Source organism: Rhamphochromis longiceps, linkage group LG22, assembly GCF_057381845.1.
Source record: "Rhamphochromis longiceps isolate RC_006_pf linkage group LG22, R_longiceps_female_GT1.1, whole genome shotgun sequence".
Taxonomy (NCBI): Eukaryota; Metazoa; Chordata; class Actinopteri; order Cichliformes; family Cichlidae; genus Rhamphochromis; species Rhamphochromis longiceps.
The window spans coordinates 16,668,073-16,681,757 of NC_140577.1; positions in this window are offsets into that span (position 1 = coordinate 16,668,073).

Below are 13,685 nucleotides of genomic sequence, written 5' to 3' on the forward strand. Positions count from 1 at the left end.
AAACAGTATAATTAGAAAAAGACTGAAAAAGTAAGGCTAGCTTGGAAGGGTTGCAAGAGAAAGCTTCTTTTCTGGAACAGAAGTGCTTTGGAGAGATGAGTTCAAAGGGCCATAATGCATCACATCAAGTTTGATGAAAACCAAACCAAGCAGCCACCTCATAACAACTATCAATCAGTGGTGGAGGTGTGATGTGTGGTGTGATTTGGGCTTGTTTCGCAGCCATATGACCGGGGCATCTTGCAGTCATTTAGTCCAAAATGAACTCCTCTGCATACCAAAGCATTCTAGAGTCGAATATGACATCATCTGTGTTAGAGCTAAAGATGGGGCAAGAAGATCAGAAGATGAGAAAAGGACAGCTGCAAATCTATAACAGAAAAGGGTGATGCATCAACCCAGCCAAAATTCACACCTCAGCTTCATTGAAATGTCATGTGGATTAAAACCGTTCTCTGCATATTCACTTTTTACGTAGATCAAAATTAGCTCGGCACATTAGCGGCTCACAGGCACATAATTCTGACAAACTAATAACAGAATATGAAAAATGATATTGCCATCCATCCTAATATGTTAGGACATAATGAGTCACTCACGGATAAAAATCACACCCAGGTGTTTGTCAAAGCAATCCTGTTTACATGTCCTTTATAACATATTTTCCCTAATATTTTCCAGCAGTTCATTAATTTTTGTTTTTTGTTTTTTCAGCAGCTCTCCACGTGGGCGGTGTAGTACCAACCTGTAAAATGGGTCATAATTAGAGGAGGAATGCATCATACTTTTTTTTTTTTTGCCAGCAACTACAGGCTTGTACCATCTACATGTGCTGAAAAATACAGCTAATAATGTGCTAAGATGCTCCAAATAATAACAATATAACCTATTACCAATGCAGTGCAAGGGATAATTGCCCGCAGGCTTTTTGTTGAAGTGGACACCACGTTAAGACCACATGCTATGTTTTTTTCCACCCAATACAATGGAAAAATAAGCATGATAAAAGTAGAATAATATTAAACATACTGAAACAGCAATTTGTATCATTTCATATACAATCTGCCACTTTTCTCAAAGCAGACAAGAAGAGGAAGTAGACTGCCACAGTATCAGTAATATTCTAGGATATTTTACACTGACTGAACTGCTTTTACACACGTGAAACATATAAAATTTAATGGAATAAAAATATTTTCACTTGACTGTCTTAGACTGAAAGCCCTGATTTCTACTCTCCCAGCAAACTACAAAAAATCATTAAAGAGTTACTATCTGTCATTTGGCCCACTCTGATTTGAATGGTTGCTTATTTGTTCCCCATGAGGAGATAGCAGCAGATGGCACAATCAATGTGTCTGACAACTATGACCGAGAATCAAACGATCAATAATTCCCAATCAGTTGGGCAACAAGAATGACCGATGACCTCCAAATCCTCATTACCATCCTATGGACCTTCTCAGAACCCGAGCGTCCAGGACTAACGGCACAATCGTAAATTTACAACTACATAAAGTCCTAATTTTCCCCTGGCTAATGCTAGAGTCACCATAGGGAAAACAGCACTTGTCCTCTTTGTTGTGCCAAGATGGTGATAAAACAGCAATAATAAACAGCAGCACAGACCGAATCAGATTGATTGCAACATCTGTTTCATTTACAAATTAGATGGCAATTGCAAAACGTTATCCATCTGTCTGAGAGTGCCTGCAGTCAGTTTGAGTCAGACCGCAACGGTTTTGGAGACAGCTTGCGTCCCACCAGGCGACCTGCGATCAGATCGAAAGTGTTCGCCCAGAGCATGGCGGTGTTTCACGCTAAATCTCAGGGCAACCAGCTGATCACTGCAACTACTTGCAATCTGTCACCAAAAGTGATCAAATTCAGTGCCATCGCCAGGCAACTGCTGATCTTTTCTAGTTACGAGGAGGCTGCCGTCCTATTTTTAGTCCAGTGTGACAAATGAAATGTCTCATCCATTAGAAACAGAGTTTGGATGCATGATGCCTGGACATCCCCTACGCCAGGGCCACCCTGAAGGGAGAAAGAGGGTAACCTCAACTATCTAGGACAGTCATGGTGGGAAAAACAATCGTGGGTATTTTACAAGGCGTTGAGCCCCTATAAGCACTTTATGGCTGGCTATAGAGTGTATGTTGTCACATGCTGAGGCATCTTGCACCAACCTATAGGAATAGCAGGCCGTTAGAGAAGACCCTTCAGGAGATTTCCCATGTCTCTTAAAATGAAGAAAACCTCTCCTTAGGACAAAAGGACAAGAAGTTGGAGAATAATTAAGAAAATGCTTTAGATATATCTATCACAGTGAAAGTCACATTATTGTTAAACTATATGACACTATGGAAAAGCCAAATACACCTAGTACAAATAGCATCTGCACTAGAGTTGGATCTGTCACAAAAGAGGCTATTTGCCGTTGGCTAACAACATGAGGCCTCAGGGTAGTGGAAGCCTATCACCAAAATCTGACATGGTGAACCTTTCTGTGAGGCTGTGCTGACGGGTGCAAAGATGCACGCCTTTCCATTTATGTTTAAGAAAGAATTCACTATGAAAAAAATCATAACAGCAAATAGTTTTTATTTCTTTGTTTTTATCATTGCCACTTAAGCTCGCTCAGTTACTGCGGCTTGCTCCCAGCCGCTGTGTCTTGGCTGTTAAACCTGGCCTGCGTGTCCAAGGTTGAATGGTGCATTTACAAAAGAATGGCAATTCTGACTTGACTCAAAGCCTCCTCTTTGAAAAGGGCACCCAATCAAAAGAAAGCTGGAGCTAAAGTAGTTTGGGTCAGGTACTGGATGAACTGAGAGGCTGCACAAAGTCTGAATATAAGACAAGTAATGACTGTTTTTGAACTGTGAATCTCGTGAAGCTATGCTATGACATTGCCCACAGCAAAGAATGGAGTTATGTCAACGACTCGATAGCTGCTACAGAAGCCAGTGGGTGCTTTCTTGAGAACAGTTGAGCTTCTGTCAGCATCTTCTGCTGCAACTCTTGAGTCAACATGTTTCACATCCTGGTGGTGTTTGAGGAACTAGAGGCTCAAATGAGCATTTTGCACAGCACCTGTAACTGTTTCTGCCAATCCCCATGCCCACAGCTATGGAAGCCCGTTTCCGCCACTAAAAAAAAAAAAAAGCTAGTATCCATAACTCGAAATTTCGAGTTATTTTCTCGAAATTTCGAGTTATTATCTCGAAATTTCGAGATAATAACTCGAAATTTCGAGTTACTTTTCTCAAAATTTCGAGTTAGCTCTGCCAATCAAAAATATACGTGAATGAGGTCGCTTTCTTGTTACACGGAAGCATATGGCGCAGGACCGCGCACTCAAAAACGGATCCCAACAAATTAAAGTATGTTTGCTGATAGTAACACCATGTGATTCAGCTAATAACACAGGGATTTCATCATTTGTGAAGCCAGGCTGAAAACACTCAGCAATCTGTGCATTCACGACTGGATGTAATACCGGTAGCTTAGCTGTAGCATTTGTAGCTGAGGGCTTCAGCTTCCGGGTAACATGGAAATGACGTCATTCACGTAGATTACTGATTGGCAACGCTAACTCGAAATTTCGAGTTGCTTTTCTCTAAATTTTGAGTTAATATGTCGAAATTTCGAGATAATAACTTGAAATTTCGAGAAAATAACTAGAAATTTTGAGTTATGGATCCTTTTTTTTTTTTTTAGTGGCGGAAACGGGCTTCCATACACAGCTGACAGACTGTGTACAAACAGAGGAAGTCATGTGGTCCTTTAACCTTTTCATCTAAAATGTCCATGATACCTCCACAACCCGTGACAATAGATGCAGGCATACAAAAGACAAAAAAAAACAAAAAAAAAAACCCAACAACCCCAAACCCACTTCGAACAAAAACGCAGCGTTGTCTTATTCTTATGTAACCACGCTGTCTCACTAAATCTACTTTCTTATTTAGAGCAATGGCCCACAGGATGCAAATGTTGGGAAAGCACATTTGTGAGCACATTTATACACACGCAAATGTTCAGACACAAAATGACTCATAGGCACACTTTTCAAAGTTGTCACAGGCACAGTGAGTGTCTCTGGATTTTACCCATGGGGCCATCTGTTCTTGCATTAGTCAATTCGAGGAGACACATACTCAGGAATCATTAAGGATGCAATATGGCTCCCATGTTAATCACCAGCCTTCGTCATTTCCATTGAAAATTAGCCACTGGGCGACAGGGACGTGGGGACGGTTCGTTATTCACAATCTGTTCAAGAAAAACATGTTTTATGGGCCATTTTCAGAACAGGCAGAGAAAACTGCAAAGACTATGATATGAGGGAGTTTTTACAGGTTTTGCAGGAGAAATTATAATTAATTCTCTCTTCTAATGCACAGTATTCCTAAAGGTCCTAATATTACGGGTTTTCTGTTAGGGATTTGGAGAGTACCTGCCGATAAAAATCAGCATTAATCAGTATTAAAGGTTGAATGCTTGTTATTTTAGGTAACACTTTTAAAGATGTGAACACATTTTTATTTGATGTCTCACATTTTATGCACTCGATGTTGTCTAAAAGCTGGGAAGGTGACCTGCAGCTCATTCTGTTATATATAAGCCTTGTATATGGTATATAGAAGCTCAGGTTGAGCAGATTGGAGACCAAGTTGAAGAGGCAAGGCTGAGATGGTTTGGGCACGTGTAGATGAGGGATAGTGGCTATACTGGACAAAAGACGCTGAATGTAGAGGCAGGAGTGAAGTAGTGATGGAGGGGGTGCATGGTGTGACAGAGGAGGATGCTTGAGATAGGGTGAGACAGAGGGAGATGAGCCACTGTGGCGACGTTAAAGAAGAAGACGACGGCTCGTGTTTTTAAAACACAGAGATTTGCAATCTTCTGATCCTGCTGCGTAACACAGCCGCCACAAGCAATGACCTGACCTGTGTCACTACCCTTGTTAGCACTTTGAATTTTCCTCATTTCATGCCACAGGGAGCCTTCTTGATCCTGACCTTTTCCAAAAGCTGACCTTTTATTACAGACTTTGGCCCTCATGTTGCATCCCTTTGAAACTAGTTCCTCTCCTTAAGACTTTTCTGTTTTGGTGAGAATAATGTTATAAGACATAGTACTGCTACCACTGGGCTAATAATGTAAATATCTACAGTGGTTAGAGGCAACAATATATTATATATCAAGAAAACAGCCTTGTTTGGCATGCTTAAAAAGGTGACTTTGAAAACTGAGCTCAACTAAGCCTCACTCCCTTATCTAAAAGTGATTTATGTAATGCATATCAACAACACAGAGTGCTCTTATCTATAGTCTGCCCCAAATTTACTTAAAACACGCACAAAGAAATGCGACTCTGTAATGTGAGAGAACGATAATAGCTCATGATGTACGAGCTGTGTTTCAGTCTGTTCTTCATTCAATCTGCTGATAAAACCTGAATAAACAAACAAATCAACGCAAACATCTAAACGCAAACACTGCCGCGTGGCATCGTGGAGTTTAATCCAAAATAAGCCGTTTTAGCTGCAGGACCCGAATGATGAGTTAACTCTGGCAGAGATGAAGATGCACAGGGAAAAATAATGTTTCTTAAAATAACATCATTGGGCAAAGGATGTTGAAGGAGTTAAGGAGGAAGCCCATAGAGGAGGTTAATGCATGTCGTGAAGAAGGCCGTGAAGAGGGTTGATGTGACAGAGGAGGATGGCAGATATGAGATGGAGGCAGTGGGACGGCTGTGGCGACCCATAAAGCGAACAGCAAAAAGAAGATGACAGTGTAATTATTTATATATTTATGCATGCTATATTACATTCTTGTAATATAGAAAGATAATAAATAGTAGTTGTAATAATAATAAAATTATGACATGCCCTAAATATTTGCTGAAAATGCACACAGAAAAAAAAATGTCACAAAAGCATCAGTGAATCAAAAACTCGACTTAAACATTGTACTTGAATTCTTATGTCAATGTTTCAGGCCGATCAAAAGTGCTAGTTTGTTCTGGGATAAATAAACGAGTGACCCTGACGCGGTGAGAACAGAATATCACTTGACAGAAAACGCCAACAGCAAGAGAGACCTTTGTGCGAAGACGAGGCCTGAATACAAAATAGAGCAGATGATTGGCTTTCCCTGCTGCTGTCCCGAAACACGGCATTGTCATTCAGCCAGTGGCTCCGTCAAAGAAGATTAGATAATGACTGGCGTTCTGGCCCAGAGCAACTTTTCTGTGTTGTGGATACACAGCTGTTCCTCTTTTACCAATATTTTTACATCCATTCAGTGTTTAGTCCAGCTACGCTATTCAGAGCTACGCAGTGCATGTATGCATGGATGGAATAACAGAGCACATATCTACAGGGAAGTTTAGATTCTCTCCTGACAAGATTCACTCTCATCTAACTACTTCACACGTAGCGTAGCTGAGGAGGTCCATTTAATCTGAAGCGCATAGTTTCTGTTAGAAAATTGAATTTAAAGCTCTGATCCAATCATCAATGTGCATAGATACCAACTCGCCGTATGGTCAGTACTATGGAGACGGTGCATGATTTAACTTTTTGGCAATCTGTCTCTGTTTCCACTTCTGAGCAACCAGTTGGTCACAGCAACTACTGAAAATCTTAAGCAACCACAGATTGTTTTTCCTCAGTTGTAAGTAGGTTAGCATCCGATTTTTGCTCTAGAGCGAGTGAACCATCAGACGCCTCATGGAAGATGATCTTCTGTAGTTCCCTTAATTTGCAAGCTCCATAAAAAGCCCAGCAAATCTCTGTCATATTGTTAAAAAAACACAAATATTAAATCTAACTGTTTAAACTTCTTAAATCGTTTAATGAGGATAACAGGATGAATGCAGATGGCAAAAGGAGCAGAACGAAAGAAGAAAAAAAAATGCCAGATGCATGGAGCCAGGTCTTTAGATTAACATCTTCGGCTTATTGAGGCATTATATCCACAGGCAGCATATTCTTCCACTCACTCAGCCTATTGCTGTCGAGAGCTTATACGGAAGTCAGCTCTTTCCTGTTACCATCCCCACATACTGTGCTCATGCGAGGCTATATTGAGATTCATTCAGTCAAATGGGATAAAGTCAGCATTCAAAGTAGACGAGATTATGAAAAGGATTTTGTGCGTGTGTGCACGTGTGCGTGTGTGTGTGTGTATTTCATGCTCTGATATTTGGAAACAATGAGCTGTTCAGCACAACGAGTGTGTAACATGACAAAGCAAAAAAACAACATTGGGAAAAAAAGAAGTGAGGGGGGGGAAAAAAAATAGTCCCGCAGGCTTTCCGCGCACGCAGACTCCATCTTTTCTTCATTCACTGAGAGTATGTCAACCGAGACTGCCCTGCCACAATCAAAAGCCCAGCATGACTGATCCCCAGGGTATTGCACACAGTGCACTGCACACACAGACACACACACACACACACAACCACGGGTGGCATGATTCTTTTCAATCTTTACTGTGATGTACGGATCAGAAAGGGTTATGGTAATACTTTTCTCTCTGCCCAATCATTTAAATATTTCCCCCCATTCATTTTTAGCAGTGCCATTAGACATGCTCCATCTATACATAGGGAGATTTTGACAAATGCATCTTGAGCTGGGGACGAGAGCTAATTCAAACCATAATTTACCCAACACTCGTGAAATATGTTCTAATCCAACATTTTTACTGGCATAATGCAATATCAGTGCTGCCCCAAATGACAGAAAATCACAGTCTTGCAGCAACGCCACTTGGCTATACTTCTATATTTTAATTTTGTGTAATATCCTCTGATATCAAGCTGGAGACTTTACTCATTTTCTTAATTAAGATATTAAATTTCCCTATCCTCATTAAACTAAATAAATAATATTTAGACTGTAATTCTGTCTGAACTCAAAATGCTTAAGGAAGCTCCACACAATGTTTCAGCTTTAGATCACATTAGGACTGCATTTAATTTAGAAAGGAATTCATTTGATGGATTTCAGCTTTAACTGCAGATAAGTGGTATAAAAACAAACCACTTATGTGAACTTTCTTTGTTCCTAAGTTCCCTTGGCTTTAATCTTTAGACCCCACCAGCTGTAATCTGGTCTGCCTGGTTCACTTCACAATGTGAGTGAGGCCCACAGTGCACTGAGAAAAGAAACTGTTTGGGTGAAGAATTTAAATAGATCAACATCTCCATCTAGTGGTTTGATTTTGCAGGTTTTTTGTTTGGGTTTATTTTTTTAAAGCAGCACAGATACAGTGACAAATTAATCCAGTAACAATATTACTCTTTTCAGGCACAGGGTTCATCAGCTGGTCATGCTGGTCTTTAGTGGAGGAGCTTCATCAATAACCTGTCTCTTTGTTTCTAGCAGCCTGGGCCAAAACTAATATTTTTTTTCTAATTTCCTTACACGAATCTCCAAAAAACAGTTTGACAGATATAAAATAATATTATTCCACCACCAGTGAGATTCGCAAACAGCTATTAGCTTAAAAACTTGGCATATCTCAGCATGGTGTGCAGTATGTCTTGGGGGGGAAAAAAACAGACAAGTGGAGGACAAAAGAAGAAGTGTCAGGCCATCAGCAGATGATCAGTATCTGAAAGGCTTTTCCTTAAGAAACAAGGAAGCAAATCCAGCAAAGACCTGAAACGGGGCCTGAGAGACGTAACTGGACCTTCAGCTGATCCATCTACTGTTCACTGAAGCCTCATCTGGTGGAAGGGTGGCTGTCAAGAAGCCATTTTTAAACAAGGGAAAATATAAAGAGGAGAATCAACACTTTTGCACAGTAATGTACTTCAGTGTGGCTTTGAAGGTGTCTCTTCTGCAGAAGTGAAGTTTCTCTCAGTCTGAAACCTCACAGTCTTTCCTGTTAAGGGTTCCAGTCATCATCTTCTCTGAGACTACAATTTGAGATATAGTCAAGTCATTCACTGGTGTCTCTGGAATTGTTCTGAGGTCTTTACTCACGTCTGTCACCACTTTCCACAGACTTTGAAATCTTTTACTTCCAACCTCTGCCAGGCTTGTTCTGTACTGTGTGGCCCTCTTTGAATGTCTTGATGAAACCTCTCACTCCAGTTCTTGACACTCAGAAACAGTCAATCTCCTGCTTTGTGATCACTAACGATTCGTTTTCTCAAGTCTAAACTGACTTTTTCTTTTTGGCACGATGCAAATTAAAAGGTAACCCTCAGTTTTAACTTGATTTTATAAGATTACAAAGTTAAAGCACATCAATTGTGCCAAGGCCCAATAAAAAAAAACGTCTGTTTTTCATGAGTCGTTTTTGTTTGTTGTGAAATAATTCTGTCATTGTGTGCAAATAGAAGTCATTTATGCTTTCTAAAGAAAGTCTGTTAAGAAATGCCATTTTGAAAATCCCTTGCTATGTTATAAAAGCACTTTTTGACAAAAATAAATCAATAAATCAATAAATCATAGGAGGCTAATAATTTTGTCCTCATCTGTAATTCCATTAATTACCTTTAGATGTAGTCAAATGTAAAAAAAAATAAAATTACAGCACATGTAGCAGTGATGTAATATTAAATCAACTCCACTAATCAGCTACTGTACCTTACTCCATATTTCTCACACCACCTTTGAGAATTCACCTATTCCCTGTTGAGGGCAGTATAGATTAGGTAATGTTTGTCTCTTCAGTGACACCAACAGCAAAGCTACTCTTTCATCTCCGTCACTTTCTTTTACACTGCAGCATATTTTCAGAGTAATCACAGCTCTTTTGTGTCAGCTGTTAAAATACAACAACTGGTTTGCTGTGGCAAAATTTGGATATTTTTGACATTTAAAATATTGATTAAATCCAGCCTTTTTTATAGACACCTAAATTAACTGACTCAGATTAACTTCACAGTGGTTATCTACCAGGCTTTGTCATTTCGTTAAACAGAAAGTGAGCTCACCTGCAGCATCTAAGTCCAGAAAAATACTTCTCTCTACAGGTCATGCATTTTTAAAGATGGGAAGTTTTTAAACAACAGAGTTTCCTCACTTTAACGGTCACTCCCTGGTTAAAAGTTGAGTTCACTCTGACTTTCTCATTTATATAATTAAACATTTACCAGTGACATGTTGGTTTAGCCGTGAAAATAAAAACACGAGCAAGTTTGCTCGAGCGAGCTGACAGTTCATGTAGCTAAATAAAGCGTAAACTGACCCTCTCCATCGCTGAGAGAAGAGTAAAAAATTACAGCACATCTGAAATGCATACAAGTGCTTGTCTGTTTCACTGACCTAGAAATATCCTCCCGACTCAGTGAACTCAGATCTAAAGTGAAGCTTACTCCATGTGTGTCAGAAGGGACTTGTGTTTGCTGTTCATTCCGGGTAATATGGGGCGGTTGTGCATACTCAACTGCATTACTCAGCTTTTGAAAACACTTCCAGTTACAGATGCCAGTGGAGAGGTCATGCAGACTGGGGCAGCTAGTTTATACTGTATACTGAGCAAGAAGTGGCATGATGAGTCGCTGCCTTAAATTGTCTCAGAGCCATTTTTAATGGTAAAAACGAATAAGTAATAAAGATACTTTTCAGAAGAAAAAGTTTAATTACCAGGAAATCAGCATTTATTTATAAAATCTGATCATTTCTCACAAAACACTACTTGGTGCGACCAGCTCAGGCTTCACAGGACCATAGAAAATGATTTACAGAACTGCATGGAGCTGGAAGTTGTACAAGAATTTCTATCTGACAAGATCTGGCTGATCATCCATCCACAATAAGATAAATTATCCACAAAAGGGAGGAAAACCAGACGACTGAAACATTCTTCAGGAGTCGTCACCCTGTAAATATCACAACAAGACCACAACATGCAATCCTGAAAGAAATCAACACAACTTTCATCAATGATATGTCAGGGACAACTGTGTGGCAGGCAAAGGAGGACCCAAACGCAGGACTCCAAAAACACAAATGTAAAAATCAATAGCCGCTTTCTAAGGATGACAAAATAACTCAGGCTAGGCAGAAACTAGGAACATGCCAAAGAGCAGAAAGAAACTGAGAACTTGAATACACACCAGGTAATTAGGGAGATGGGAAACACTGTGTGAGACAGCTACAACAAAATCGAGGGAAGTTAAAGTCAATACAAAGCACACAAGACACAAAACTATCAAAATAAAACAGGAACAAACACACTTACATAGCGAGACTCAGAGTAACACATGCAAACTTGGCACTGGGACAGAAGATAAACAAACATGGAGACAAGATAGAGGGAACAGGGAGCGAGCACGCAAGCTAATTAAATATTACATAACCAAGAAGATGAACTAGACTATAAACAGCAAGTATAATAAATGTCGAAGGAAGCAATGAGTTTGTGACACGCATGTTAATTTTTCCTCTATAGGGACAAACAAAGCACCCCAGTCTAATAATAATTTAAATGTATCCTGCTGGTTATGCAGTCAGTCTTCACAACATCTCAAGGACACACAACCGTTGATTTCTAGTCGACTGGAAAACTCAAAGTTATGTGTGAATGCAAACAACTGAAGGCATTCACCCACATGTTGTTTGGCATTCAGCTCACTGTGACAAATTATGCAAGATTTTATATTACGTGTTGTAAAAGTTTGATGTGAATACAAACATAAAAATGACCGGTTGCTTTGGATGGTCTGCTGCTGCCGCCGCCACCACCCGCTTACCATTGTTGAGATGCTAATTTATGTATTTGATGTCAAAGTTGAGCATACAAGGAAACTTTGCAAATCTGCGATCACTGCCGCCGAATTTCTCCATGCTGGGTAGAAATGGTGTTCATAAAACGCTATGTCAGTATTCAAACTGGTGCCGAGCTGCAGGTTAAAGGAAAAAAAAAAAGTTTTTACAGAATATTAAATGACAAGATAATGTTGTCATTAAATGAACTACAGGATAGGCCGACATATTAAGATGTTTCTGTAGTAGTAGTAACATTTAGGGACAGGCTGACTGTTCTAGTGACTCTAAGATGGATCACTTTCTACAGACTGTGGGGAAGCATGAGATAAATGCTTCACCGTGCAGATGTAGTATCATGCATACAGTGCAAGATTTTCTATCTAATCAGACTGACAAGAAAATGCAATTATAGTATGCGGACACCATACTGTATATTCAGCAGCTTATAAAACTATAGCTGCTGTTGAATTCTGTCCTGTGGTGTCTCACAGATCACTAATCTTTTCTCAGGATGTCAGGGAAGACTAATAAAAACATTTCACCGGTCAGAAATATCTGGAGTTTGCATTAAAATGACTTCCTTTGTGCTTTAATTGCCAACGAATTAGCAAAGCCTCACACTTTCATTTGTAGCTGTGTTCTGCCAAAACAATAGTGGGCCGTGAGGGAGATGTGCTTTGGGACTTTAACACAATGTGAAAAGATTGATATATGGCCTTATGCTTTGTTGAGGTCCACACTCTATGCCACATCCCCTTATGGGCACCATTGTTGGCAGCTGTCACAGTCATCAGGCAGTGTGCCAGTTTGGACCTGAGCCTGCCCGACACGTCACACAGGCACAGTCCCATCTCCCAAACACGAAGTGATTGAGTTGTGGCATATATACAGCCCAGCCTGGATACATCTGCTGGGACACATATGGAATACCCATCCATCTTCTTAACCACTTATATGTGTAACAAATTGCATCAGTACTCATTAATACTCATTATTCAAAGGTTTTAAAGACATTTTACTGGCGTGCACAGGGCCTACACTACAGGGAATGCACTGCCGCTATAGCCCCTTTCTAATTCCTGCTCCATTTCTCCTTGATGCTCATCCAGTCATGAATATTTCTCCCCCTCTGTCACTCTCCCCCTCTGTTTCAATGCCCTAAGGCAAGGAGATGTAGAAAGCACTGAATAAGCTTTAATGTGTATCCAGACACAGCTTGTCAGCTTTGAACTGTACTTGTCTGACCATCTTTTCAATGCCTTTCCACCAGCGCTAGAGAACTCTTATCCTAAATTGATTCTGTGCACCGGAGATCTATGAAAAATGCTGTACAGAACAAAGCGTGGACTGACCGAAGAATTCAGAAGCACTAAGGGCATGTGAAAAGAGGCTAGAGAAGCAGAGAAGGGTGATATATTAAATGGGTGAGATATGACAGTGATGTCTTGTTTAGCTGCGGGGCAGAGGTTCACATCATAGGTTTTCCAATGTGTCATTGCACCTTAACCAGTCTTAAGGCGGTGTTGATGCTGATGCGTCTCCATCTTCTGAGTTTGTTGTGGAAAAGGAAGCGACGACTTGCCCTGGTGCGACTGAAAGCGCTCAGGTTTAATCGAGATATCGCCTAATGTGATCTGACAAGGTCTTGGGGCAACACACTGACCTGTTACCTGCTCAAACACTCGACCAGCAGTGTTGGCTAAATTGTTAAAAATGTAACCTTGATATTTGAACTTTTCAATCTCTATAATATTATGAATGACTACATACAGGGTGGACAGGGTGGTGTCGTTTTTATAGTCCCTGTATTTGCTTGATAAACAGTAGCAGTAATGATTCGTAACAGTTAGTGATAAACAGTATCAGGTAATAATTGATTGATGTGTTCAGCATTCGATCATGTGTTTCTCTGGATTTCTGTTCATTGTCTAGAGAAGGACT